Here is a 6,716-nt window from a genome sequence, read left to right as displayed (position 1 = left end):
GTGTGAACATTATGTTGGAGCTGATATGGTTGCAGGAGACTGATATGTGTATTGTATTATGGTAAACTTGACATATGAGTTGCTCAGACATATTTCCATCATTTTGTCTTTCAGGGAGTATTGTGCACCTGAGGAATCTCGCATACAGTGTCGCTGAGGATGAAATTATAATCACCAGCATCATCCACAACTACCAGCTGTTGTTCTCACAGACAAGCCAGGACCAGCAGGAGAGAACAGTCATGTGGAATGATGTGGTCTGCAGGGTGAATGAGGTGGAGATGCACAGCTGTACATATGAGCAGATCTGCCACCATTGTAGTGACCTGCTCCACCAAGTATGTTGCCATGCTGCTGCCGTGTGGGGTGGCCACCTTGCAACAAGAGGGGGCCATAACATCCATCTCCCCCTCACCAGAGTGGAGGAGCTGCTCATGAGCCTGGTAGCACCTGCCCACCCACAAGAGCTACAGACTTATACAATCATGGAGGTGGGTGCTACATACACACCAGACATGGAACATGGAGGTAAGGATCCAGTGCATATCAGTAGACTGCTGTAGTGTATGCATCTGTACAGGTAGATCATGAATATGTGAGATGTGGGGTCTGTTGCTGTGTAGTACTGATAAGCAGTAATGCATAATCTGTAGTATTGTGGACTTCAGCTGTTGTTGTACTGTAATATTGTAGCCACACTGTAGCAATGCCACAGCTGTGGCCACTGACATCAGCTCTACCCCATCTCAATGTAGGTACCTCTGGGATACCAGCAAGGCAGTGTCCGGATGCCGGTATTTATGGGTTAAGGTTATGCTTGGCAATTCACTGTGTATGTCATAGCTAAGCTGTAGGCCATGTACACATCTAACACACCTACCCATAATGCATGCTGTACATGTGCACTGACTGAGCACACCCCTCACTAATGGGATTACCAGCCTCAAACACATGCAATACACAGTCCATCGCAGACAACTGTGGCTACACTCCAGTACACATTGCCCAGGCACAGCTGACATCTGCCCAACATACACAGCTATGTCATACACAGAGCAGTTGAACATGCTACACATAAAGACATCCTACTCCCTCTGCAAACACATGCTCCAGGGTCCTAAGCCTCATCAACACATTACACAGAACATACTAGAGGGATAGGGCCCTGTCCTGGGGAATCCCCACACTCTGGACAGGACTACCCATACATGTCAGGCAATGCTACTCATTGGCCCTCTTTACAGAAACTCTTGACAGTTGGTTAGGAAATGGGGAATTCACCCTGGGTAGTATGTCTGTGCCACAGCATGACAGGGGCAAAGGGGAAGGGAAATAACATTCATGGGTAGTGCATGGCTGGGAACCCCTGTGGCTAGGCTTATGTAGGCCCCAGGACCAATAGACCAGTACTCACCTGTGAACCTATGTGTACCACAGGCAACAGGACTCAATCATGGTCAATAATGGTCTCTGCACTCACCATCGGTACATTACATTGTGTCTGTCATTGGTCTAATGGTAGTCTATCACTCATACATGCACCACTGATTATGACATCTGTGATAAACACAAGTGTCCACATGTGATCCAGAAACACAAAGAGGCTGTAAGCAGCAGCGGAATCACAACTGACACAAAGATGCACATCCTGCAATGGTGTGTACACCTGTGAGGTATGATGCACAGTACATGCCAGGGTGCTTAACAGATGCACAGCAATGCTGTGGACATGGGTGCAGTGAGTTCCAGGAGGAGGGCCACCACTTATTAACAGAAGCCATGCATCACAGCCATGTATAATGTTGGTAACAGGGATTGATTACAGTTGCACTGCATGCTGTTGAGTGCCACATGTCCTGCATGCTGACATGTGTGTAATTACAGGTTTGTGTGTGATACTGTACTGCACCATCACCTGCTATTGTGTGTGTTATGGGGGTGTGGGAGCTGTCTGTAGGTGATGACTGGTGGAGTGCATGGGTTGCCATGTAAGTCGAATGCATGTGTGTATGTCTGTGTGTGTGGCCATGTCTGCACATGTGTGTGTGTGTGTGTGTGTGTGTGTGTGTGTGTGTGTGTGTGTGTGTGTGTGTGTGTGTATGTACTGTTTAGCGGTGATGTACAGGTCTTACAGTCTGTTCCCTGTTTCCAGTCACAGGTGGTGAGATGGGGTTAGGTCCCCCCCGCAGGGAATCTGATGTCACTGATATAGACAGTGACCGTGAGGATAGGTGTGTTGAGGCACAGGAAGGGTCATCAGAGGCTGCCACTGGGCCACCAATTGATAACCCACACGTATCCATTCCATCCATGCACACAGTCACACTGCCACTACATACCTCATCACCATTGCCCTTAGCTGAGGGACAGTCTACGGTTGGCATTGGCCAGGACAGTGTGGTATCTATGGCACATGTGTCAGGACACAGCAGACATAGCCAGATGTCTGGTGGGGTATCACATAGGCAGATGTTCAGGGGTGCTCAGCAGAGCACTGCTGGTCATCATGCCCCTGGCAGACGAGCCATATCTCTTTTAACCAGACACATGTTTCAGACTGTCATGGAGACACAGGTATGAATGGAATGTTACACCAGGCAGGGTCTAAGGGCACAGAGGGCTAATCACACCTCTGTAACTGACAGCATCCTTGACCTAGCAGGTGCCATCCGTAATTATACCAAGGTATGGATAGATGGTGGGGTGAAACATTTGATCTCATCCACAATGTCATGTCCATGCATCAGAACAGGGTGGGATGGTTGCGATGGCCACGTGGACATATGCCAGCAACACCAGCAGCTGAAGGTCACTGTGGACATCCAATCAGTCACAGCCTCTCCTGTAGTGGCAGTACCAGCCCCAGTTCTGTGGGGGAGGGGTGCTGTCCACAGACCGTCATAGCAGACCATATGCACGTGGCCCTGGTCAGTCCCAGGAGGGACCTGGATCCAGTGGACATCTGTCAAATTCGGGGGAAAGTACTCGATCTGGCTTTGTACCTGATACTGCCTGTAGCACCCCTGCCAGGCACAGGTCCCATGTCCATGGCTAGGGACAGTGAACTGCAAACCCTGCCAGGTACAGTCTGCAGCTGCCTCACAATTCCCTGTACAGGGCAGCCACATGGAGGAACTGTGTGCATGCAGACACACACACATAAACAACAAACCTAGGGCAACCACATACCTGCACACACAACATCACCAGTGGCCCATAACAGTACTCAGCCCCCTCACAAATACACATACACACACGCACACACGCACACACACATGTTGTCAATTGTATGGCTCAGCCTAGGCCTCTGGCAAACCAACAACACACCCTGTTCATATGATGATACCTGTACAACTCCCTGACATCCGTAACATCGATGCAGGGACAGGCTATCATGGTGCTGATGCACAGGGTGACTGTACAACAGTATAGCAATGGAATGATGCATAGCATGTTGTCAGCAGTAAAGTGAAATGCTAATATCTTGGAAGGTGCAGCTATGCAGCCATGATGCATCATAGCTGTAATTAACAATGTTGTATTGCTGTCACCAGTATCTATTCTGATTGTGTTGTGTTTGTCCATGTGCCACATGGCTGATGGGTATAGTGGTGATAGCAGGCCTTCTGCAGTGGACACCAGTAAGTGTAGTGGGTGGTACACATGCCATGGCTGGGCACAACACACAGAGCCTTTGGTTTGGATGCAGTACGGGTACAAGACTGTACACATGGAGGTATGCCCCGTGCAGGTCACACCTCTGTTGCACATGTAATCCCACCAAGACAGGATAGGCACAACCACACAGTGTTATATATGCAGTCTGCAATGTGGATGACATTGAACATGCTAACAGCAGGGTGTATGTCCCTCTCCCCACTCTACTGCGATCCTCACCTAAGTAACATGTGTGCGCCAATGCCAGAGGCATAGCCCTACCCTTAGGAGGGTGTGAGGTGCTCAACTAATGTGAATGGTGTAAACAACAACTAACAACCTGATTACATACACTGTACAGTATTACAGACAGCTATGTTGGGGGATAGATGCAACAGTAACTGCAATAATGGTGGTTGTGGCCACAACAGGCACACCCAGTGAGTTATAGCAACCCCAGTAGTGCTGCACACCTCTACAGTGTGGAGGAGGGCACTAACACATTTATGACCTGTGAAGGACTGTATGTCCACAGGATGGCACCTGTGGAATGTTGGCATATGCCAAGCAGTCCTGGTGGAAACATATTCTGTGAATGGAGGTAGATCCCTTAACAACTACACACATTCCTACATGTGGGATGGTGTACAAAGGCCTGCTATGATCTAAATAGCCATTGTGCACCTCCTAACTCTCATCTACACCTGTCATGATTGAGTAAAGGAGGTATACTAGGTTCAGGATGTATTCTTTGCCTTTGACAAGTCCAACATTGGCGGGGACCCATGTGCTAAGATTACCAGTGACATTGGCCATGGGTTCATTGTTGATATGTTCCATTCCCCTGCAGATCAAGGTCATCAGGCTACTGGGTGGTAGTTCCCAGCTGACATGGTGGATTTGTGGTCTTCCTTGCCAACATTGATGAATCCATTGTCAGGTGTAGGCCTATTGGATCGTATGAGGGATCCCTGCTACTTACTGTACCTGCACAGGGTTTCCCCCAAGCATGACACAACACTTGACTGTACTGCATGATATGTTTGTAATGCCAGCCTGACATCCTACGGGTGGGATGGAGTACTGTTAACATGTACTGCCCTTGTCATGTAGGGTCCTGCTTATGGGATCTGCTAAAGTTGGTATTGTATTGCAGACCAGACATGTTTGGCTGGGGAGCAATACCTATCCATGCCAGATGTATGTTGTTTGGGTCTCTCAAACCCATCAATGGTGCATGTGGACATATATGTTGTGGTTACGTTCCCATTTCCATCTACAGATGTATGTCCATACATACCTAAATTGATATATATATATATGTTCACCTTTGACAGGGAGACAATCATTTCTTCGAACGGCCCTTTCTGCAAACCTAAAGGACAAACCCGTCATTTCTTACTGCATCTCAGTTCAAAACACAGCAGTTCTAAAGGCACTTTCACTGACTCTCGAACTGTAAGTTGGAATACATATCGTAATACCGGGGGGCATGCCCCCCTGCACCCACGTCTGGGGGGCTGGGACCCAACAACCCCCTTACTGTGATATACTAACTCCTAGTTTGCACTACAGTGGGGATAAGCAAATATTCCCCATCCCCACTATAGTGCCATCTGTAACCAAATTGCCTAATCTGCAATGAGCAAATGCATAGTGACATTCGCTCATTGCACATTTGATGCATGTATTGCAAGATTGTGCAATGTTGAGAACATACTTTTGGCCTTCCAGCTTTCAGACACATGGATTTCTCCCTTTGAAAGGTGAGCCATATATATGCTGACATATATGCATTCCTAGTGCTGTATATATGTAGACATGTGAATGTATACATATATATCTATGGATGTATATATATCTATGTATATATGTATTTATTGGCATATAAATATATATATATATATATATATATATATATATATATATATATATATATATATATATATATAAATATATATATTTCTATAACTATATGTGTTGTGTGTTTTCGATGAGGGCAAAGCAGTTCATACAGCCTACCTGGACCTGGCAAAAGCCTTCAACACAATATCACACTCAGGCATCATAGACAAGCTCAACAGCTTAAATGTAAACCCGTATGTCACAAGATGGGTTGCAACCTGGCTAAAGGACAGAACCCACAAGGTTAGAATAGCTGGAGCTATGTCAGATTCTAAGCCAGTCACAAGTGGAGTCCCACAGGGCTCTGTCTTGGGACCCCTATTGTTCGGCATTTATTTCTCAGATGTGCAGGCAAACATAGGGGGGTTGTGGCTGACAAAGTTTGCAGATGACTGCAAACTAGGCGCCATAGTCGATACACCAGCTGACACATGCATCCTTCAGAAGGGCCTTACAGAAACAGATGACTGGTGCCAAAGTCATGGCCTTAAACTAAATGCCAAAAAATGTATAGTCATCCCCTTTGGGAAAAACAAAGTACCCACAAATTACCACATAGGTGGTAATCCATTAAGTACGGAAAAAGTAATCAGAGACCTGGGGACCCAAGTTGACAGTGACCTCTCATTTGACACCCACATCGCCAAAGTGGTTAGAAAGGCCTTCTACCTTGCCCACCTTATCATGAAGGGATTCACATCCAGATCAAAGGATGTAATTGTACCCCTATATTCCTCCCTTATCAGGCCTATGATTGAGTACAATGCCCCATTTGGTATGTACCTCACCCAGCACCTACAGCAGCTGGAGAGACCCCAAATGTACCTCACCAAGAGGATCAAGGGTCTCCAACATATGTCATATGCTGCCAGACTAAAGAAGCTCCAGCTCTATTCAGTAGCATACCGCCTGCTCAGAGGTGATCTGTGTCTGACGTACAATGCCATGTCCAATCCAGAATTAATGGACATGCTCTACCTCAAAAAATCCAAATCCATCAGAGCCACAAAAGCTAAAGATCTAAACCTCAGCACAAATATGAATAGGACATGCTGGAGGGACAGATTCATAACCCAGAGGCTTCCCGCACTCTGGAACAGGATCCCAGTCCATGTTAGGCAGAGCCCCTCACTGACCCTCTTCAAGAGGAATCT

This window comes from Protopterus annectens, chromosome 7.part1 (assembly GCF_019279795.1).
Source record: "Protopterus annectens isolate FY-2018-M chromosome 7.part1, PAN1.0, whole genome shotgun sequence".
NCBI classification, from domain to species: Eukaryota; Metazoa; Chordata; order Ceratodontiformes; family Protopteridae; genus Protopterus; species Protopterus annectens.
This window is presented reverse-complemented; position numbering follows the sequence as displayed.